At 32.4% G+C, this 25,026-nt stretch overlaps 1 protein-coding gene and 1 pseudogene across 1 annotated transcript in view; one reads left to right on the top strand and one right to left on the bottom strand.

The window, feature by feature from the left end:
- The window catches only part of Adamts6 (ADAM metallopeptidase with thrombospondin type 1 motif 6), a 270,679-nt gene that overhangs the window by 222,469 nt on the left and 23,184 nt on the right, over positions 1 to 25,026 (bottom strand). The window lies entirely within an intron of this gene.
- On the top strand, positions 3,115 to 4,765 carry LOC143400025 (eukaryotic translation initiation factor 3 subunit H-like; annotated as a pseudogene).

Below are 25,026 nucleotides of genomic sequence, written 5' to 3'. Positions count from 1 at the left end.
TTTCAGTAAAAATAGAGTCGAACAAATATAATTAACAAATTCAATTTAATGAACATAAATATCACACTACATATAAAAATTGGAAGAATATACATGATTCTCAAACACACAAAATTGATGACACCCTAGGCTAAATAGCAAACCTCAACAAATTTCTAAAAGTCAATACCATCATACAGACCACCTTCTCTGACTACAAGCAAAATTAGTAACAAGGTAAACAAACAAACAAACAAAAAACCCTCATTATGTTTGCAATTTTGAAATTCACTTTAAAATAACTCCAGATACAAGATATGACTAAAATTGAAAATAATCAGAAATAAACAATACCCAAAATACTACGTATCAAAACTTACATTGTTCTGTGGCAAATGTGGTGATACTGGGGGAGAGGCATAGGAAAGAATGTGAGTGAGCTAGGCATTCAATTAAAAGTGTGAGAAATATGGAAGCAAAATGAAGAATGAGACTAAGAAAAATAAAAACGATAAGGAGAGAGATCAGTAAAATACATAACCAAGATTTTAAATAGGCAGGATAAACGAAGTCAAAACCATGGACTTAAAAACATAAAAGATAAACACCACCAAAAAAAAAATGATCAAAGTTTCAACAGTAAAAATACAAATCATCAATATTAGAAATAAAAAAGGAGATGTAGAGCTAGGGTTGTGGCTCAGTGCACTTGCCTAGCATGTGTGAGGCTCTGGGTCCAATCCTCAGCACCACATAAAAAATTTAATTAATTAATTAAAAAAGAGATGTAACTATGGATGGCTTAAAGATTAAAAAGATAAGAATATAAAGCTTATTTTTAAAACTTTATGCCAATCCAGGTGCCATGATGTACATCTATAATCCCAGTGGCTCAGGAAGTGGAGGCAAGAAGATTACAAATTCAAAGCCAGCCTCAGGAACTTAGTGAGGTCCTGAGCAACTCAGCAAGACTCTGTCTCTAAATAAAATACTAAAAATGGACCAGGGGCTGTGGCTCAGTGGTTAAGTGCCCTGGGGTTTAATCCCTGGTACCAAAATAAAACAAAAATCTTAATGTCAACAGATTTGAAAACTTTCCAATTTCCTAGAAAAAATACAATTTTACTAAAACTGAAATAAAAAGAAATAGAGTAGCTCTGTAACTATTGAAATTGAATTAGTACTTTAAAATTTTCCCACAGAAGAAAATATATTAGCTTTCATATACACAAATAAATTCTGGAAGGATACACAAAGGCTAGTAATAGATAGGGCAAAGGGGAAAAACAGGAGGAAGGGAAGGCAGGGGGAAGAGGGGTAGGAAAGATGTTAGAATGTGATGGCCATCATTACCCTAAATACATGTAAGAAGACACAAAGGATGTAACTCTAATTTGTGTACAACCAGAGATATGAAAAAGTATGTAATACAAATTGTAGTGCATTCTGTTGTCATATATAACAAATCAAAAATTTTAAATTAATTAATTAATTAACTATTTTTAAAAATGTGACTAAAAAAAAAAACAGTAGATATCCCAATGCCCACATTTTCTTGGTAACATTTTCTTTGCTTTCTTCTAGCCCTAAAATTCCTTTTTTAAAAAAAATATTTTTAAGTTGTTATTAGACACATGCCTTTATTTTAATTATTTTTATTTGGTGCTGAGGATCAAACCCAGTGCCTCGAACAAGCTAGGTAAGCACTCTATCTCTGAGCTACAACCCCAGCCCCTAAAATTAGTTTTAATTTTGTGTAAAATGTAATTTTTGGATTACCCCTCCTTTATAAGCAATCTTTATTGCCACTTTTCTATTTTAAAACTTTTTGTATATATGAGTACCAAACTCCAAAGTCTAAGGGACTTGAAATAATACATGGAAAGTACTGGTTGACTGTGGCTGTGCTCTAGGCTACAGTCCTGCTCCATGTGCCTTCCCATTAGGGTACTGAGGCTGCAGAAGTCATTATGTGAAGTACTTCACTCATATGCCTTTCAAAGGCCACAGTGTTCAAACTTCTGCCTATGTGAATTTTCCTCAATATTCCATTGTTCAAAGCAAGTTACAGGCCAAATTCAAAATAAAGGGAGCCTACTCACAAATACTATTTTACTAGTCTCAGAATATACCATTAAAGAGCATTTCCACAACATGAATGCTATCTAGAGGTAAAGATCAGTTAAAAGTTTTGACTTATAGAATAATGTAAAAGAAAATAAGTAAAAGAATAATGACTCACATAACACAGATGTGCCTACTAAAATATGTACCTGCCATATAATTCAATTATGGACTATTTAATTGTAATTAGTTATCTGTTATACTTAATTAGTACACATTTATATTTCACATTAATTTTATTTCTATATTGAAACCCTCCCCCCATTTGCTTAAAGATCCAGAAATTTAATAGCTTCTTTCTATTGGTACTAAGAAAAATTTTAATTATCAGTCACTGTTTAAACATGGTCATGCAAGCTATTTGAATGACTCTAATATTATAATTAGTCAAAACACACATTCCTAGTCATTCATTCAAAATACAGATATAATCTGCATAGGGTCATTCATCCATCATACATGTATTCATACATACTCATAGTTCCTACATTCATTCAAACATTTACTTTCAGAAGTACCAGGCTTTTCTGGATAAAGCATGGTCCTTGTCTTCAAGAAAATTTTAGCCTAAATAGGATAATTTTTAATTGTTCACAGGAAAACTTGAACCCCAAAATAAAATCTTATCATTGTTAGCAATATAAAATAATAAATTACTTCCACTACAGTTGCCAAATTTTAACTCTTGTCAATCCTGGAATTATATATTCTGTAATTATCTTCAAAGGGAGGTCAGCATATTTAAGATAACCATAGCACATGAAAAGGCTACTTCAAAACATTAGCAACTTGTCATGGTTATATAGCTATACTGGATAGCAACATAATTGAATACATTACCCATTTTATTTTTATCTTATCACTTCACTTCCTGTCAATCTAAGAAGCTGAACCAATCACTTCACTTCGTGTCAATCTAAGAAGTTGAACCAATCACTCTCTTTATCCGGGGACTGAATCAATTTTATATATGGTGTAGGATTCACTAAGCCATTCCATCAGACAACTATTATGGTTTCCTCTATAACTGCAGCAATCCCAGAAACTAGAACTGATTACAACAATAGCAAACATAACAAGCTCACAAAAAGCACAGGAACAACAGTGGTAAAAGGAGAGCTTACAGAAAGTACAAAAATATATTTGGTTGAGAAGACAAAATAACCAAATTCAGCTAACTGCAGGTATGGATTAAAATGTCAGTATGACTCAAAACAACAATTGAACATTCTCCCCTTTTATTTAAAATTATATGTGTGGGGGCACACAAAGAGGTAAATTTTTGTTAAAAATTTAAATTTTGAAGGTAAATTTTTTAAAAAGCATCTAAAAAATTATAATCACAAATAATTCAGCAAAGAAAAAAATATTTTTTTCTGTCTGGAAAGATGGTGTCCCACAAAGAAAGCCCCAGCTCTATCACAATCTCTTCTACTTCCACCATTGGTGTGGTAGAGTAAGGCCAAGGTAAAGGTGGCCTTGGACATTTGGCTGTGAAGTGAGTGCAGATAGGTGGCTTGGTAGTATTAAAGATAATCAAACATGCCAGATGTGGTGGTGCACACCTGTAATCCCAGTGACTCAGGAGGCTGAGGCAGGGGGATCATGAGTTCAGTACCAGCATTAGCAAAAGCAAGGTGCTAAGCAACTCAGTGAGACCCTGTCTCTAAATCAAATACAAAAAAGGGATGGGGATGTGGCTCAGTGGTTGAGTGCCCCTGAGTTCAATCCCTGGTATCCTCCAACCCCCCAAAAAGATAATTAAACACTGTCAATAAGAAAGATAACAGAAGTTGTTCAAGGAGTTCTTCTGTGCCTGGGAATAGATCAGCCTGAAATTGCCAACTGCTTTCCTTGCCCTCAATATAGAGAATGATGCTGACATTGATGAAGACCAATATCAGATGAAAATGATGCAAGCCTTTGCCATGTAAACACTGATTATCTCTCTGTGGACTAATGCCAGCACACATACCATGGCTCCTTCATCACCTGGGTGCTTCTAGATTCTCAAATTGAGTCACCAACATGCTGTAGAAGAAGCTGTTGTTCTCCTTTATAATACCACAAAAACTGCCAAAGGGTCTCTCTCTCACTAAAGGCAAACTGACTCCTAAACTGATGGAAGTTTTGGCAATGAAGAATTTTCCCCATGAAATATTTTAAAAAAGGAAGATAGCATCCTTTGAGCACATGTTTGAAGAAGTGCCAATTTTAACTAAAAATTTATATCTGATCAGTGTCCTAATTTGGGAGCTTGAGAAGTTTGTTGTAGCAGATAAATATGAATTGCTCAGCCTTGCTAGCAGCAAACATTTGGGGAAGAATTACAATTGCTAAAGGACAAAGGAAATGAAATAAGTCAAGACATAGTTAAATATAATATGCACACAAGGAATGCTAGCAAACAGTAGCAACAGAAACATCAATATCACCAAGGTCACCAGCTGGAGAATATGTAGCACCAGAGACAGGAGAACCCAGCTCCCCCAAAGTCCTGTGCAAACTCTTCAAGCCATCCAGGCCCCTTCCATGATGGATTTGATTCTCACTGCAGACCAAATTAACACTTACAACCAGAACATCTAAGAACTCACTGCCCAAAATAGGCAAACTCTTCATGGCTCATGCAAGATTACAGCAAAGAAAAGGTAGATTATAGGAAAGGAGTTAGAGTGGACTCTTGAGGTCATACCAGGTCAACTCCTGGAAGAAATGTATTTGGAGATTAAAAAACACAGAGGATCTTTTTAATGTCACTGCCTTTTTTGACTGTAATGTGTTTCCAGCCAATATTAAAATAAAATCTTGACTTTTTGTTCATTTGGTTTAAAAAAAAGAAATTTATATCCCCTTGTTTTAAGAAATCATATGTGGGGGTGAAGTAATACCAACAGGCTCACTTCCAAAAGTAAAAATCATTACTTAAGTAGATTCAATTCCTGCCTCTGTTCCCACTAGAAAGGTTCACTAAGCACATACTAAGAAGTGTTGCTATTTTTAGTCATTTTCATTTAATCAACAGAGTCATAAATATAATCATTATTTTTTACAACACTATTAAAAAGTAAAAATACCTACATGCCAAAGGAACTCAAGGAGTACTTATCTACCTGCTAAGTACTAAAATTAGAGAACTCAATTTATATTCTACACACAAGTTGGGCAGATAATATGCTTCCTTTTTCTTTCTATCTGCAAATCATTTAAACTTTTTTTCTTACATATTTGAATTTTCCTGGGGATCCAGGAAAGTACCTTGGAAGATGGCAAACCTATTGACTTCTCAGAGAGGAGAGTTTACCTGGGTGAAATCCAAAAGACATGTCTGCTCTATATTAAGAAATCCTTGTGTAAAATTAGGAAATCAAACTTTTCTTCCTAACTCAACTATGGATCAGAGGAAAGATAACTGAAGAAACAGTTAACTTGAGGAAATGAGGAATTGCCTTTGGGAGGAATAGGATCAGTGAGAAAAAAGAAAGCAAAAACAAACAAACAAAACCCCTGAGATTTAAAATAAGTTTATTATTAATGAGAGTCAGTATATACTATCCCAAAAAAATAATGTTTAGGCACACTGAATATTTTAAATTGAAGGAAATTTAGAAAAGAGCAAAAGGATGATCTCTCTGACCTTCTCCTACTTTCCTCTCCCCTGAAACAGGCCATAGAAATTAGAAAGAATTCCCCTTGTCCTTCTCTCCTGAAGCAGGCCATAAACCCTAACTAACCTTGCCCCTAAAAATAGACCTTAAGACCATCATTCCAGAGCAGTCCTCTCCATGCCCAGAGGAAAAGAATGTCTTTATCTCTGAAGATGGAGAAACAAAAAAGAATCTGAACAAACAGCCTTGCTGAGCTACCCACAATTTAGTACCAACAGATCATAACTGTTTTGTGCAATCATATCTCTCCACAATTATCCACCTCTGCATCAGACTTGGCATAAAAATATCAAGTTTTCTGTTTCTTTGAGTCTTTATTGTGAAGGTTCCCGTGTCATATAAAACTTAAATGACTTTGTGTGCCTTTTTCTTGTTCATCTGTCTTTTGTGATAGCTGTGAACCTTTTGATGGTCAAGAAGAGAAATCTTTTCTCCCCTTTGCTATATACATATTATTTATCATCATAATATCAAGTGATTAATCAGGATAAATGAAAGTAACAGGACAAAACTAAAATTAAATCATTAATTGGACTACTGTTATGAAAACTCAAAAAATGCAAACTTAGTAATACATTTAATGTAAAAAATATGCACAATAATTCTATTTGAATAATCATGAGTTCATAAACAAAATTATAAACTACTACATATTATGTACATCAATTGTTTCTGATTATATAGGTAGTACTTTAAGAAAGTAGATATTCTAAAAAACCATTACTCAACAAAGGTTATTACCAAAGTGTATTCCATGAAGTCAATACAATTATATTTACTAATTTATCTTAAATTTAATAAAAATTTTTCTACTCCAATAACTTCACCACTGTCAGCACATAACTTCAATTATCTTTATAATGGCTGATAATTTCAGCATATTACTATCAACCTTATTTTAAGGCAAAGTTAATTTAGATAATTTAGTAAAATTATCTTTGCTAAAAGGAAATGGAAAAATCAATAATTAATCACCTTTTTGAAGGACTGAAATACAAAGCTGAAAAGAAGGATTGGTTCAAAGTCTGCAAGCCTAGACAATAGCCCTCCCACATACCCCAGGATTCCCAGTTTTATTCTTTGAAGAAATGAAATTAAAGAGGCTCAGTTCCAAAGACACTTTATGCAACAGAAGGCAAAGCAGAAGACCAAGGTTGAAAAAAATTTTAGTGTGCCTTCTTAAAAACCTCGCCTTCCTTCTCCCATCTTGTTTTTATAATATTTAAAACTGGGCAAGACACTGTTGGATTATTTTCTGGAATGGTTTCATAGAAAATCCCCCCAAACATTTTGCTTCTCTAAGAAAAAATCAACTTATTGAAGAAAAAGGTCCTCCTCCTGACTACTGACTCAATATGCCATCCAGGATTCATAGCTTACGTGAGAGTCATAGTCTGAGGACATTGATGTAGGATACCACACTGCAAGAAGACACATTTTATTGGGGGCTAGTTTGATTTTATTCAACATACATTTACTAAGCTCCTATTGATGTCAGACATTAGGGAAATGAAGCCAAATATATATATATATATATATATATATATATATATATATATATATATATATATATATTTGGTATTAGGGATTGAACTTAGGGCATTTGATCACTGAGCCACATCCCCAGCCCTATTTTGTATTTTATTTAGATACAGGGTCTCACTGAGTTGTGTAGCACCTTGCTAAATTGCTGAGGCTGGCTTTGAATTCGTGATCCTCCTGCCTCTGCCTCTTGAGCCACTAGGATTACAGGCATGAGCCACCATACCCGGTAGAAATGCACAATCTTTTCAATAAAATAATATCAGAAAATTCCCCAAGCTAAAGAATGAAATGGCAAATCAAATACAAGAGGGTTACAGGAATCAATATGTACAAAATTATAACAAGGCACATTATAATGAAAATGCCTAGCATACAGAATAGGGATAGCATTTAAAGGCTGCGACAGAAAAATTCCAGATATTATATGGAGGAAACCAATACAGATCTCAGCTGGCTTCTCAACTCAGACCCTCAAAGATAGGAGATCCTAGAATAACATATACCAAGCTCCAAGAGAAAATGGATGTCAACCAAAAATCCTATATCCAGCACAATTGAGCTTCAGAATTGATGATGAAATAAAAACTTTCCATGATAAACAAAAGTTAAGAGAATTCACAATTAGAAAGCATGCACTACAAAACATACTCAATAAGATATTTCATGAAGATGAAATGAAAAAAGAAAAAGTGAAAACCAGCAAAGGAGGGAACTACATTAAAGGAATGGTCAATCAAAGGAGAAACTAATTCAAATTAAAAACTAGAAATAAACCAAAATGACCAGGAATACAAATCATACCTCAATAATAACCTTGAACATGAATGGACTAAATTCATCAATCAAAAGACACAGACTGGCAGATTAAACTAAAAAACATAAGAGACTCACCTCACAGGTAAAGACATCCAAAAACTGAGGGAAAGGATGGGAAAAAAACATATCACTCACATGGATTGAGTAAACAAGCAGTTGTTTTTAATCCTCTTACCAGATGAAGTGGATCTCAAGGCAAAGCTAATAAGAAGGAACAAAGAAAGACACTTCGGATTGCTTAAGAGAATTATATATCAACAAGATGTAACAAATTTTAAATATTTATGCACCAAACAATGGAGCATATAAATATATCAAACAAACCCTTCTCAATTTCAAGAATCAAATAAATCACAATGCAATAATAGTGGGTGACTTTACCAAACCTCTCTTACTACTGAATAGATCCTCCAAACAAAAACTAAACAAAGAAAATACAGAACTAATTAATACAATCAATAATTTAGAGAAAGTCACCTCAAAGCCCTAGAAAAAGAAGAACAAATCAACATCAAAAGAAGTAGAAGACAGAAAATAATTGAAATCAATGAAATTCAAACAAAAAATGCAATTCAAAAAACAAAACAGTTGGTTCTCTGAAAAAATAAATCAAATTGATAAACCCTTAGCCATGCTAATAGAGAGAAAGAGAAAGAAAACTCAAATTACTAAAACCATCATGAGAAAAGAAATATCACAATGGACACTACTGAAATACAGAAGATAATCTGAAACTATTTTGAAAATTTATATGCCAATAAAATAGAAAATCTTGAAGACATCACCAAATTTCTAGACACATATAACTTATTCAAACTGAATCAGGAGGACATACACTATTTAAACAGGTCAATTTTAAGCAATGAATTAGAAAACACCATCAAAAATATCCAAATAAGAAAAGCCCAGGACCAGGTGAATTTTCAGCCGAGTTCTACAAGACCTTCAAAGAATTAACACCAATATTCCTCAAATTACTCCATGAAATAGAAAAGGAAGGAATCCTTCCAAACTCATTCTATGAAAATAAAATCTACCTGATACCAAAAGCACAGACACATCTAGGAAAGAAAACTTCAGACCAATATCCCTGATGAACATAGATGCAAAAAATTCTCAATATAATTCTGGCAAGTCGCATACAAAAACATATTAAAAAGGTAGTGCACACTAGCAGGGTTAATCCCAGGGATACAAGGTTGTTTAAACATACAGAAATCAATAAATGTAATTCATCACTTCAATAGATTAAAGACAAGAATCACGTGATTATCTCAATAGATGTAGAAAAGTCATTTGACAAAATTCATGTTCAAAACACTAGAAAAACTAGGGATAGTAGGAATATACCTCAACATTATAAAAGATATATATGCTAAACCCGAAGCAAATATCATTTTAAATGGAGAAAAATTGAATGCATTCCCTCTAAGAACTGGAACAGGACAAAGATGTCCTCTTTCACTACTTTTATTCAACATCATCCTTGAAACTCTAGCAAGAACAATTAGAAGAAAGAAATTAAAGGGATACAAGTAGGAAAAGAAGAATCATTATTTGCTGATGACATGATTGTATATTTAGAAGATCCAAAAAATTCCACCAGAAAACTCCTAGAACTAATAAATGAATTCAGAAAAGTGGCAGAATATAAAATTAACACCCATAAATCAAATTCATTCCTATACATCAGTGATGAATCAACTGAAAGAGAAATTAGGAAAACTACCCCATTCACAATAGCTTCAAAAAAAATACTTGGGAATCAATCTAACTGAAGAGGTGAAAGAACTCAACAATAAAAAATACAGAACACTAAAGAACTCGAAGAAGACTTTAGAAGATGGAAGGATCTTCCCTGCTCTTGGATAGGCAAAATTAATATTATCAAAATGTCCATACAACCAAAAGTGTTATACAGATTGAATGCAATTCCTATTAAAATTCCAATGATATTCTTCACAGAAATAGAAAAAGAAATCATGACATTCATTTGTAAAAGTAAGAGACAAGAATAGCCAAAGCAATCCTTAGCAAGAGGAGTGAAGCAGGAGGCATCATAATACCAGACCTTAAATTATACTCCAGAGCCATAAAAACAAACATGGCATGGTATTGACACCAAAACAGACATGAAGACCAATGGTACTGAATAGAAGACATAGAGACAAACCCACATAAATATAGTTACTCATACTATATTTGGTGCCTCATCCCAAAGGATTTAAAATCAGCACACTACAGTGACAAAGCACATCAAGGTTTATAGCAGCTCAATTCACAATAGCTAAACTATGAAACCAAACTAGGTGCCCCTCAACAGATGAATAGATAAAGAAACTGTGGCATGTATACACAATGGAATATTACTCAGACTTAAAGGAGAATAAAATGATGGCATTTGCCAGGAAATTGATGGAACTGGAGAATATCATGCTAAGTGAAATAAGCCAATTCCCAAAAACCAAAGACCAAATGTTTTCTCTGATATGCAGATGCTAATTCACAATAAGAGAGGGGGAGACTAGAGGCAGTTTGGATTATACAGAGGGAGTGCAGGGAGAGGAAAGGATATGGGGACAGGAATAATAGTAGTATGAATCGGAGATTATCACCTTATGTGCATATATGGTTACACAACCAGTATAACTCTACATCATATACAACCAAAAGAATGAGAAGTTATACTCCATTTAGGTATGATATATCAAAAAGCATTCTGTCATGTATAACTAATAAGAATAAAAGATAAGAATAATTAATAAAAAGAAGATATAAAATTTTTTAAAGAATTTCAAAAAATAAAAAATAATTCAATAAATGTTTGTTGAGTTTCAACAAACTCAGTATATAAATGCAACTTTAATATATTTGTGAAAGAAATAGCTATTTAAATAAACCTCAAACTTACTTTTACACTTTTCACTATTTCTTTTCCAGTTTTGTCATTGCAGTCCTGCAAACATTATGTAAATCTCCCACCCAACTTAAGCCTTCTCAGTATCCCTTATCATCAACAAAAAAGAGAAACACTTGTTTATTATTTTTAAGAAACTTTGGAAAAGTTATTGTTCCAATTTAAGTATTTCTTTCAGGTCTTCCAAACTATTTGAAAAATTGTATTGAGTACTCCAGAGTAACAGGTTGATTAGGCAGGATCCCTAAAATGCTTCTTTTCATATACCTTTGTAAAAACCACAATTCAGGGCTGGGGTTGTGGCTCAGTGGTACAACACTTGCCTAGCATGTGTGAGGCACTGGGTTTGAACTTCAGTACCACATAAAAATAAATAAATAACATAACATAAAGTTATAAAAAATTCTTAAAAAAAAAAACAATTCATCTTCTTCCGTTTTGTTTTGTTTTGTTTTAGAGGAAGAAAAGTTTATTTGGGGCTCCTGGTCTTAGAGGTCTCAGTCCTAGGTGGCTGACTCCATTGCTCTGGGCCTGAGATGAGGCAGAACATCAAGGTAGAAAGGTATGGGGGAGGAAATCAGCTCAGGACATGGCCATCAGACAGTAGAGAGAAAGACACTCTTGTGTTTTTAAGTATGTAAATTTTATTAATTTGACACATGACATATGTAAACTAATCATAAGATGAGACCAATGACATGGAAGGTGAACAAAAAAATAAAAAATATCAAAACAAAGCAAGGAAACAGGAAATCATTGAGCTCCTCTATGAGAGCTGAGCCTAGTATATATTAATTTCCCAAAATCCATTTCCTAGTTTTGCTTTTGTATAACAGGCAAACATTGCAATTGCCATATAGGGAGAATCCGAAATGAGAAAGTTATAGAAAGAGTAAATAGAGAATTCAAGGAAGGGATCATGACTTTAAATACATATTTGGATACAGATGATTCTTAAAATTATATGTTTTAGTTCTTAAAACCATGATAATGAATGAGATCACTAATAGCAAATGTCAGTAGAGAAAAGATTATGAGAGAAGTGGTAAAATATTCACACATTATTTTTTCTTAGTCCTGAAATACCTCTTAGAATTATTTTTATCAATATTTGTTAAATGTTGACTAAGGTGCTGAGAATTTATAAAATGAGAAAGAATTCCACTTGTAAGAATGATAGCTTTTGATAAATTTTTATTGGAGTTGGAAAGGAAATATATAGCTAATTTAATAGATATTGTCTCCAAATAATCCAGTGTAAATTTTTAATCAAAAATTGAAAGAATTTCTAGTTATTCAGTCTCTAAATAAAGTTTTCACTCTCTTTATTCCCCAAATCTCCTTCCTCTCTCTCCCTCCCTCCCCCCCCTCTCTCTCTCCCTGTACTCTTCCACTTCACTCATTAAAAGGTCCCCATCTCCCAACATCAAAACTCAAGATTACTGCCTGACATTCAGTTCCTTGATATAATGCAGAGGGGGAAGAGAAGTGTTAATTCAAATGGTTCTAAAAAGCCTGCCTAAAATAGAGAAAAAAGAGGCATTGAATTTTTTCCACCCATTTTTCACTGTTTTGCATACATCAGCACCAAATAACACAAACACAATCTATCCTCCACACCCATCAGAAACATTTTTTTCAATCTGATCATGTCACTTTTCTGTTAAAATTTCTGCAATGTCTCCATTATGCAAAATAATTAAAAGTTAAATTTCTTTTTTTATTGGTTTTGTTGAATCTTTTTCACATAAAGGAAAAAATATGGTTTTGGTTGTTTGTTTTATTGTTGTTGTTTGTCTTTTTATGTTAGGGACTGATCCTAGGGAAGTCTGACCACTGAACTATATCCAAGCCCTTTTATTCTTAATTTTTTATTTTGAGACAGTCTTGCAAAGTCTCTGAGGAACTTGCTAAGTTGCTGAGGCTGGCCTCGAATTTGAGATACTCCTACATCAGCCTCCAAACTGTGGGGATTACAAGTGTCACTGCGCCTGGCCAGAAAATAATGTTTTAAGATTTGTTTTGTAACTTTGTTGGCTCATTTTACTTTACATCATATCATTCTCTGGCCCCTACAACTTCTCTATACCAGAATTGTATATCATTCTTCCCTTTTTTCCCCTATCACATTTCATGTTTCTTCAAAAAACCTCACAGCAATAGGCAATACTATGTTTTCAATAAATGTAGGATGAAAAAAATTAGTGAATCAATAAAAGAATTTCTACCTACCCAACCTCATCTCCTATAACTTCTTACTAATACTTTCCACTCTAAAATTACTCAGCCTCTAGTTTTTCATTTCCTTCCTTCTTTCCTTCTTCCTTCCTTCTTTGGCACTGGGGATTGAACCCAAGATGGCTTAACACTGAGCCACACCCCCAACCTTTTTTTTTTTTTTATTTTGTGATAGGGTCTCACAAAGTTGTTTAGGGCCTCACTAAGTTGCCAAAGTTGATTTTGAACTTGGGATCCTCCTGAATCAGTCTCCTGAGCCACTGGGATTACAGGCACTGAATATACCAACACTCCTGGCTCTAATTATGGTTTTGATTGGCAGGTCAATGATATTTACATACATTGAGCAATTTTTCATTAGTTACTATGTGACCCACTAATTCCACTCCTAGGTATATACTCAAGAGGAATGAAAATACATCATATCCACCCAATAACTTACACATCAATGTTCACAGTCGTATTTTTCAAAATATCCAAAAAATGGAAGCACCATACGTTCATCAAATGTGGTAGACCCATAAATTCTAATGTCATTTGGCCATAAAAGTAATGAAGTATTGATGCATGCTGTAAAATGGATGAACTATGAAGACATTTCAAGTTAAAAGAAGCTAGTCACAAAAGACCACAATATTTTATGATTCAGTTTATATATGTTCATAATAGGCAAATCTCAGCAGATAGACTGTTGTTGATTTCCTAAATAGAGGAATGGAGGGCAACTGTAAGTGGGTACAGTGTTTCATTTTGGGGTAATTAAAATGCTATATAATTCATAGTGATGACGGTTGCACAACTCTCTGAATATACTGAAAACTATTGAATAGTACATGTTAAATGGATGAACTGTATGGTATGCAAACTGTACCTGGATGAAATTGTGATAGAAAAATAAGAGAATTGGACCTATCTTTGATTTTATTCTTTATTCATTGATGACGTGGAAGGAAATAGGACATTACAATAAGCCATTAACTAAAGCTAGAAGCAAATGACAAACTAAGTTCATAACAGAAAAATGCACAAATTACTTCTCTAAATCTTATTGTTTACTAGTAAACATTTTTAAATAATAAAACAACATCAACTAGGGTCAAATAACAACACAGACTAATTAGTAACATTTGTTGACTACTTAACAAGGTATTAAGTATTATAAAGTACATTGGGATAAACTGAAACTCTTCTATATTAGAGTGTGTGAATTAGTAAAGCTACATTGCAAAGCACTTAGGCAGTTCTTAATATTGAATTAACAATGTTCAGCCCTTATGATTTGGCAATTCTACTTCTAAGTACTTGCCCTAGGAAAATTGCTCATGTATTCTTAAAGAGATAGATACAAAGATAATGATTTCAGCATTGTTTATAATAATGGGGAAAATGAATATAATCTAAATGCTCATCATTAAAGGTTTGTATATTTATATTATACAGAAGGTAAAAGGAGTTAAATAGACCTATATGTGCCAAGCATACAAACCTAAAAAAAGAAATATAATTTTAAAAATTATAAAAGGATAACTACAGTTTTATAGACTATAATTAAAACACAAGATTAATTTTTTCAAAATTTTTTTGTATTTATAGATGGATAGCATGCCTTTATTTTACTTTTTTATTTTTATGCAGTGCTAAGGATCGAACGCAGTGCCTTATATATGCCAAGCAAGTGCTCTGCCAATGAGCTACAGACCCAGCCCATAAAATACAAAATAAAAAGATTTTCTGTTTTGTTTTATCTATAAAATTTGGGTATGTATGCTAATAAAGCAAAAGAATAAAATCATAGATGTCAAGGATGAATAAAAATTTCAGGATAGTGGTTATCCCAAGTAAGCCTTCAGCTTTATGAATAATCTTTTTTTCAAAAATTCAAAATAAAGATAGTAAAAAAAACTTTATACTTGCTAAATTTATAGGGGTATCATATTTTTTCTATATTTTCATCTTTTTGGAATGTTTTAAAGTATAATTTGTGACATTACTTCCAGAGGAACCTCATTTTACCTTAGGATGAAATTCTATAGTTGGAAGAAATCTTGAGATGTGTAAATGGCCCCATTTCAACCCAGGCCTTCATTCAAATCCCTTGAGAAAGAGCTATATTCCCTTTATCTAAAATTTTTTTCCAAATGGAAACAGTACTATCTTTATTAGCAATGTATTCCAAACTTCCCAATCAAGAAAATATTTTCAATATTCAAGTTAAGATTTCCTTACTATAATTTAAACATTACCCCTTTGGTAGAGTGATGTTATTAAAGGGAAAGAATATTTACTCAATATATGCCTATAATCCAAGAGCTCTGGAGGCTGAGGCAGGAGAATCCAGAGTTGAAAGTCATCTTCAGCAACTTAGTGAGTCCCTAAGGAACTCAGCAAGACATTATCTCTAAATAAAATATTTTAAAAAGGGCTGAGGATGTGGCTTAGCTGTCAAGCACTCTGGATTCACTCCCTGCTACCACAAAAAAAAAAAAAAAGGATATTTACTCAATATTCAAAAAACATACCTTGGGTAGAGGATATAGCCCAGTGGTATATCCCCATCCCCTCTCCTGCCTACCACATGGGCACAGTCCCCAGAACTACCAAAAAAAAAAAGTTGGCAATTTTAATACTATTCATAAATAGTTTTTTCTCCAAAGGGAAATAAGCCTAGCTGGATTAGCCTCTCACCATAAAACCTATTTCTCCAGGCTTTATTGATTTTGTTGTTTACCTCAAGCCAATTTTCAACATGAAATAAAATATTTCATTAAAGTCCTCACCAATGTTTAAGAATGATTCTCATATCATACTTACATATTTTAATGAACAGCATTACAAGACTATAGGTGTATCCATTTCCCATACAAGAAATATCTGTTATAACATTTTTAAATACTTGTGTTTGCTGATGAGGTCATCTTGTTCCTCAGACGTGCTGCAAGTACAGTATGTACTTTGGAATCCAGTTAATTAACCTTCATGTTAACTACTTTCCTTCACTTAATACATTTTTCTATTCAGAGCATAAACATATTTGAAAACATTTTATTATCACTTATTAGTCATAGGAATTCAACAGAAATAAATTATTAAATAAACAAAACTACAAGGTGCCAATTAAGGTGGCAATTCTGGAATTTCGGTTCAAGATTTGGGAATGGCAATATGCTTCATTTCACTCCCTCCTTCATCTCCTTCCTACCCTAAAACATTTTGTTTTCATAGCACTGACCCTGTTTCACTTAGGTTGTAGGCTTATTTGGCATAGATTTGCAGGCCAGCTGGCATAGATTGGAGATGGGTGAAGGAAAAAATATGTACCACTAAACCATTCCTAGAAATTGCCTTCACTAACCAAAACTAAAGGAAAGAAAGATCTTTCTTGTTTTCTTCTTTATACTGAACAAGTACAAAATGGTGGAACCGGAAGTTTCTCTAACTTTAGTAGCTCATTGACTATGAAATTATCTGGTTTGTTTGTTTGCTTATCCATTCCTACCTCCAAATGTTCCAAAAAATGGGTAATTCACCCATCTAGTTCATGCAGATACTCACATCTAAGAAGGGTCTTCTACATACTAAGAATACAATAAATATATTATGAAACAATATATTATTACTACAAACATCCTATTTTTCTTCTTGCTTATAATATTTCAGCGTTCCTTTATCAATTCTTTCTACTTTAAATATTATAAAAAATTTTACTAGTAAAAATTTTTAAATAATAAAACAGCAATTTTTTATGTTATTAATTATTCAATTTTTACTAAACAACTGGGCTTAATGGATATGATCTTTTTTATAGTTAAAATAAAATGTAAGCTCTAATACCAAACTCAAAAATGTTATTAAAATAAAGCTGAGCAACAAATGTAGTTATCAAATTCTTGAGAAATATCTCACCTACATAACATTCTTGTTAAATAGGAACAAAGCATTCACTAGTTGAAATTTGTCATGTAATGTACAACTTTTTAGTATCATATTTTTGCTTACAGATTGACTTATGTGAACTCTTTAAATTCTCATATCTGATGCCTTTTAACTACAAAAGAAAATCTTAAATTTAAATATTATTAGGAGTTAAAGGCCTATCCCCATGTCCTCTAGGGAATGTAAAGGGAAATTTTTTATTATTTTTTATTCTAACTCAAGCATTTCTGAAACTATATCAAACTGATTTAGAAAATATTATAGAGGAAGATGAGGCAAACACAAGAAATGAATAAACTTTCTAATTAATAATATTTTCATTTTAAAAGATTTTATAGAATTTGTATAACTGAGAATTCTGCAGCATTACAGGTTTGAAGAGTTATAGGATGGGGTACTTTCAGAGATGATAGAGTTGCTGAAAAGTCCAAAGAAATCCTAGAAAGTAAAGATTCACCAAAAGGAAATCCCCAAATCAGCATTTTTAAAAAGGTGAGTCTCTATTTAAAAAAAGGGAGAGAGAGTAAATCTTTTCTTCACATAGAATGACAACTAACAATACTGAAGGAATGAGAGTTAGGAGAATCATCAATGGGATGTCAAAACTAGGGGGTAGAAGTTTGATTAAAACCAACTCCTACAGTCTCAACATAACTTTCCAAAAAATTACATAAGAATTTGAAAATTAAAAATATAAGGAAGGAAAATGTCACACATTATTGTAACCAAGTGATCAAAATTAACATCACCAATATTTGGAGAAACCAATATCATATATGTCACGATACAATGCATTTAAAATAATATCACTTCAGTGTTATCCCTGCAAAATATATATAAACTGAATCTGATACTGAAGAAATATCAGAAAAACCCAAATTAAGTAACATTCATAAAATATTGTAATGTACTCCCTTAAAATGTCAAAAGCAAACTAAAGAAAGACTGAGGAACTATTTCAGTTTGGGAAAGAAAAAGACTTTTGATCAAAGGTCAAATGTTTTTTCTGATATGTGGAAGCTAATACAAAATAAGGGGTAGGTAAAAAGAATATAAGAAAGATAGTAGATTAGACAAAGGGGAATGAGGGAAGGGAAGAGGAATGGGATAAAGAAAGACAGCAGAATGAATCTGAGATATATGTATATATATATATGAATATACTAGAGTGTATCTCACCATCATGTATAGTCACAAAACACTAATTTTTTAAAAAACTATAAGTAAATATCAGGAAGATCAGTAGAGTAGAGGGAAAGTAACAAGGGGAGGGAGGGAGGGAGGGAAAGACTAACTTAGAACAAATTGTATTCCATGCTTTTATAATTATGTCAAAATGAATCCTATTGTCATATAAAAGGAACCTATAAAAAATAAAAGTTAAAAAACTTTTGAACAAGACAAATAAATACAATGTGTGATCCTAGATCATTTGCCTGTGGAGGAAATATCTACCAAGGATACTGTTAAGACAATTTTAAAAATTCTAAAATGAACTGTAGATTAAATACTAGTATAATATATATCAATACTTAGTGTCTTGATATTGACAATTGTATTACAGTTATATAAGATAATGTCCTTGTTTTTGGAAAATAGAAACTGAAGTATTTAGGGGTAAAAGGGAATGATACTGATAATTATTCTCAAATAGTAGGAAGAATTTTTTAAATGCTGCCTGGGTCATCTGCTTCCAGCCAAGATGAAGTAACAAGGATCAAATTTACCCTCCTTCTTAAAACCATTTTTAAAATAGACAAACTATATGAAACATCAGTACACAATACACTAGACTTAATGGGAAAAGAAAAAAAAAGGACAATGGATGGGCACGGTGGCACTCACCTGTAATCCCAGTGGCTCAGGAGGCTGAGACAGGAGGATGGCGAGTTCAAAGCCAGCCTCAGCAATGGTGAGGCGCTAAGCAACTCAGTGAGACCTTGTCTCTAAATAAAATACAAAATAGAGCTGCAGATGTGGCTTGGTGGTCATGTGCCCCTGAGTTCAATCCCAGGTACCTGCCCCGCCTCACAAGAAAGGACAATGATCCCTGAGAAAAGGGAAAGTAACCATAGTGAGTCCTATGATTGTCCCAGCTTACTACCTTGAGAATTTTGAAGCCAAGGCACAGAGAGAACAATAAGGCAGAACTCAATGGACTTTGAGTTGAAGAGAAAGCAGAAAATATGAAAAACCAAGGTAACTAGAATTTACAGGACTGAGTACAGGAACAGAAAAGCTACCGAAAGAGTTAATTCTGGTGATTTACAGAGGGTTCCCTTGATGATTCACCTGAGTACCTATCAGCTCATGAATGTGAGAGAAGTATGGAAGGCAATAAAAAGGATCTCCCAAAGAAGGAGCTGTAACAATGCCCAGAACATACACAACATTATTATAACATTATAGAACATACATAACATTATATATGAGACTATAACATTATATATATCACCAGCTGAACTGGAAAATTTCATGAATTTGCCTAAGTTTGGTAGAAAAATCAACCCTATGCTGAGTGAGCACTGCTCCTGTTCCATATAACAAATTTTAAAAGAAAGATACAAAAGATTCAGTTTTCAAATACTTTATACCAGAAGCAAAGCTCAAGAATATTTATAGAAATACAAGAGGGTAGCAGAAGACAATGTCTAGCATTCAATCAAAAATTACCAACTATTCAAATAAGCAGGAGAATATAGTACCCAATAAAGCAATAACTTAAATTAATCAAAACCAACTTATAATTGATGCAGATAATACATTTATCAGATAAGTATTTTAAAATATATATGCATGTTTTTAAAGCCTACATAAAGATGTGGATGCAAAAAAAAATAAATTGCCAGAGATGCAAAAAATTATCCTACTACTAGAGATGAAAAATTAATTGAAAAAATAAATCAGAATCAGGATAGATTGGTATTACAGAAAAGAAATAAACTTGAAGACACAAAAATAGAAACTGCCCCAAATGAAAGACAGAGAGATGAGGAAATGTAAAATATAATAAACAGAGCATCAGTGAGCTGCCTTTAAGCAGGCAAACATATGTGCATTTGGAATCACCAAAGGAAGGGGAGGGGGCTGAGCAAAAAAATATACTGAAAAATTAATGGGCTGAAATTTCAGAGTTTGATTAAATCAAATTTTAGAAACTCAACAATCCTAAACTTGAAGAAATTATTCTAATCATACATCATAATCAAACTGTTCAAATTAATAAAGGAAAAGAAGGATTAATCAACATGGTCACCCAAATTAAACTGACATATACATATCATTCCATCCAACAATAGCAGAATGCACATTCTTTTCAAGTATACCTGAAACATTTAACAAGAAAGAACATATTCTAGGCCATAAAACAAGTCTAAATAAACTGAAAAAGCATTTGTCATACAAAGTCCATTCTCTAATCACAGTGGAACTAAATTAGAAATAAAAATGAGTTCTGGGGAGAAAGTCTCAAATATCTGAAAGTAAATAACATAATTCTAAGTAGCTATAGGTTAAAAAAAAACATAATCTAAGGAAATTAGAAAGTAGTTTTGAACTGAAGTGAAAATACAACATAACCAAATTCATAAGATGAAATTAAGATGTTTATGGGAAATTTTTATAACACTAAACATCTGTGTTAGAAAGACCTATATAAGAAAAACAGGAAGGTCTCAAATTAATAACCACAGCTCCCACCAGAAGAAACCACAAAATAGGAGCAAATTAAGTCTGAATCAAGTAGAAATCATAGCAAAAATCAATCAAATAGAAAATAGAAAAGCAAGACAAAAAGTTATAGACAAAATTTGATACAATCATTAAATCTGTTAGAGTCACTGGGAGGAGGAGAGACAAGACAAAACTTATCAATATCAGAAAGAAAGTTGATGTTATTATACATTCCATAGATATTAAGAACAATTATGCCAATATAACCACCTCTTAGAAGGAATAAATACATCCTTGAAAGACTCAAACTATCAAAGCTCACTGAAGAATTAAACCTAGAGCTGGGGGTATAGCTCAGTCGTAGAAGAACACTTGCTTATTAGCAGTTTAACAAGCCCAAGGTCTATAGAGCTCTAGCACCATGAGAAGAAACAAACCAATAACAACAATTAAAAAAAACTAAATAGCCCTGTATCTATTAAACAACGTTAATTGATACTTTAAAATTCATCCCACAAAGAAAATTCCCAAACCAGATAGTTTCACTGATGAATTCTATAAACCATTTGAGGAAGAAATAACCCCAACCATACACAAACTTCCATAAAATTGAAAAGTTGAAAATATTCCCTAAGTTTGCATTGTCAATAATATTTAATACAAAATCAAAGATATAAGAAAACCACATAACAACACCTCTCATAAACACAAATATAAAAAAATGTCAAATCAACCTAAATATATTAAAAGAATAATATATCATGAACAAATTGGGTTTATTCCAGGAATGCAGGGTTGGTTTACCATTCTAAAGCAATCAATGTAATTCACTGCATTAATAAACTTTTAAAAAGAAGATCATCCATGTTAAATGATATAAAAAAGGCATTTGATATAATCCAACATCCACTTTTAGAATTAAATTTACTCAACTTTATAAAAGACATTAAACAAAATTTACAGCTAATGATGAAAGAGAATTCTTTCCCCACTAAGATCAGGAACAAGATAAGGATGTCAATTCTCACTTCATTAAACATCATAGTAGATATTCTAGCTAGAACAATAAGACAGGAAAAAGATATAAAATTCATTCATGAAGAAGTGATTCTGTTTTTAATTTCAGACAACATGATCATCTTTATAGAAAATACAGTGGAAATGATTTTAAAAACTACTAAAACTAATAAATCAATTTAGCAAGATTATGGATATAAAATCAATATATAAAAATCAACTCTATTTTATATACCAGTGACAATTTTAAATGAAATTTTAGAAATAATATCATGCCCAATAACATAAAAAATATGATCAAACATGTAAAAACACTGAAAACCACAGAACCCTACTATGAGAAATTAAAGAAAACATTAATAAATGAAGAGAGAGACCTTGTACTAGAGCAGGAAGACTACTGAAAATGCCATTTCACTAGATGTAGCCCACACTCAAGGAGAGGTGATTATATAAGGTCACAAACACCAGGAGGTGGCGATCTTTGAGGTCATCTTAGAAGTTGGCCTACTACAGGTCCAAATATTACTAAAGGTTCCCCACACAATTTTTTTGTTGAATAATTTTATGCTTCCTCCTAAAAGGACTCTGTAGCCATAATACCTGGTTTGGCTTAAATCTTGGTTTTACTAATTACTATATAACCTTGCCAATCATTTAACTTTCCTGTGCCTCAACTTCCTCATCTATGAAAAGAAGACAATAACAGTACCTATTTCATGCAGTTATTTAAGAATTAAATGATTAAGTATCTGTAAAGCTCATAAGTATATGGCATATAATAAGCACTTGTTTATATGCCTATATCATTACATTCATAAAACCAACATAAGTACCAAAGTTTCTATTTCTCTGTGATTACAATACATCCTTCTTCACTTTCAGACAACCACTGCAAGTAAGCCACAGTGTTTTTGTCAGGGTATGAACAAAAATAACTCACTAAATTGCAATGTACTTAGTCAACATCAGGCACTGATAGAAAAAAATCTTATTTCCATCGTTAATTAAAGTTTCAGGAACATAGGTAATGCCTGGGATAATAATAAAAACATAATCCAGTTTTGCCAGGTCTTAGTTTGTGCCTGTTCTCCAAGTCGGCCCCACTTTCACTCTTAAAATTGTCCCGATTATGGGGTAGGATTATGGCTCTGCTATACAGCATTTGCATCATTACACAAGGCCAGGGTTCAGTCCCCAGCACTGTAAAATACACAACAACAAGAATGTCCCAATTTACAGTCACTCCAGTTTGTCATAGACCTAGACTAGAATGGAAAGTGAATCTAGATAAACACTTTTGAATAAGAAACCAACAAGGCAGGGGAAAAAGGAAAAGAAACTGAAGAAACAAGAAGAGGGTTTTCAGCAGTGGAGATGGGTAGGAAAGATGGGAACCTAGTGGTAAGAAAATAACAAATGCTTAATAATGTCCAAATACCACAATCAACTTGTCCACACTCTGCATTAATATTTCTATGCTGTCTATAAACCTAAGAGGTTTTTTTCCTACTGGGTAACTTAACACAGTCTTAAATGCTTATTAATAGGTCATAAAATATTTATTTAACTGGCATTTCCTTGAGGATTAAAAAAATTCTTAGTGAATACCACATAACTGTTAATGTACTACATTTAATCTCCCTTTCTTCTATCTGTTCTCATATATAATTATGAAGCCAATACATAATTCCAATGGACACTATCTTTAAAAACTAAGAAAACTTGTTTAAATCAATACATTACATGCCAAGAAACCATATTTATAGCTATTTTTAAATGCCTATCTAAAAACATTGGTTGACTGACATTGAAAATTCTAATTCCTTTATAATCCAGCAATACCCAAGTAAACAGTCATGACCCCTTAAGAGGATAAATATACCCACTTTAATTAAAGACCAAATTATTTTGACTTTGTGTGCAATTTTTGCATCAGATTTTAAGATATATTTATTAAGTCCTGTGATTTTACTAATGAAATATCATTCAAGTATAATAACTGAAAAAGTCTATAAACAAAGGCATTCTTAAAAGTTAGGTACCTTGAGTTTTTGAAAATTTAGGCTAGTAAAAGGAAAGCAGGGCTATGGATGTAGTTCAGGGGTAGTGCTCCTGCCTAGCATGTATGAAGGCCTGGGTTCAATTCCCAGCACTGCAAAAATGAAAATTAAAAAGAGAAAAGCAGTACTACTACATTCCAGAACACTGATGAACCTTTAAAACGTTTTGCCAAGTAAAAGAAGTAAATCACACAAAAATATTCATATATTATATAATTCTGTTTACATGAAAGGTCCAGAACAGTCAAACTATACAGATGGAAAGTTAGATCAGAAGTTGCCTACACTGGAGCAAAGGAAGGGCTAGGAGGAATAAAGGGAATCCTTTAGGACAGAGAAAACATTCTAAAATTAATTATAGTGGTGGTTGCAGAACCTTGTGAATATACTAAAAAACAGTGAATTGTACTTCAAATGGGTAAACATGTGGTCTATGAATTAGATTTCAATAAAGTTTTTGCCCAAAAACAGGTTTGAGGCTCTAATTCCTACCCTAAGAATATAAATGACTATGTATTAATATCTTAAAAATGGAAAAATAATGTTTCTCATACTTCATAGAACAGAACGCTAAGAAATGTATGCACTAGTCTGTTCACATGAATTACTAATCATAAATACTAGTACAAATGTACAAACTGTCTCTAAATCCCTAATGAATTTCAGACTATGTATGGATTTCTTGAACAAAATAAATTTAGACATTGGCTTGACTTTAAACTTATGGTGATTTTAAGCTTATTTCCTGACTTTATAGGGAAATAAAATAACTTAAATAATATGTCAAATTGCCAGTATTTATTCCTAAGCATCTGTTAATTTGCAGCTTGTCAGTACAAAGCTTAATGAAGTATGTGAGATAATGCATGCCAATCTAATGTTTGATTTAGACATTTCACAATGTATGCATATGTCAAAATACCATGCCCTACACCATAAATATATACATTTTTGTCAATTAAAAATAATTTATAAAAGCAACAAAATACAAATATTAATAAACATAACTTGAAAGTTTTGAAACAAGTAACTTCTTAACTGTATAAATACTGTC

This window comes from Callospermophilus lateralis, chromosome 5 (assembly GCF_048772815.1).
Source record: "Callospermophilus lateralis isolate mCalLat2 chromosome 5, mCalLat2.hap1, whole genome shotgun sequence".
NCBI lineage: Eukaryota > Metazoa > Chordata > Mammalia > Rodentia > Sciuridae > Callospermophilus > Callospermophilus lateralis.
This window is presented reverse-complemented; position numbering and strand designations above follow the sequence as displayed.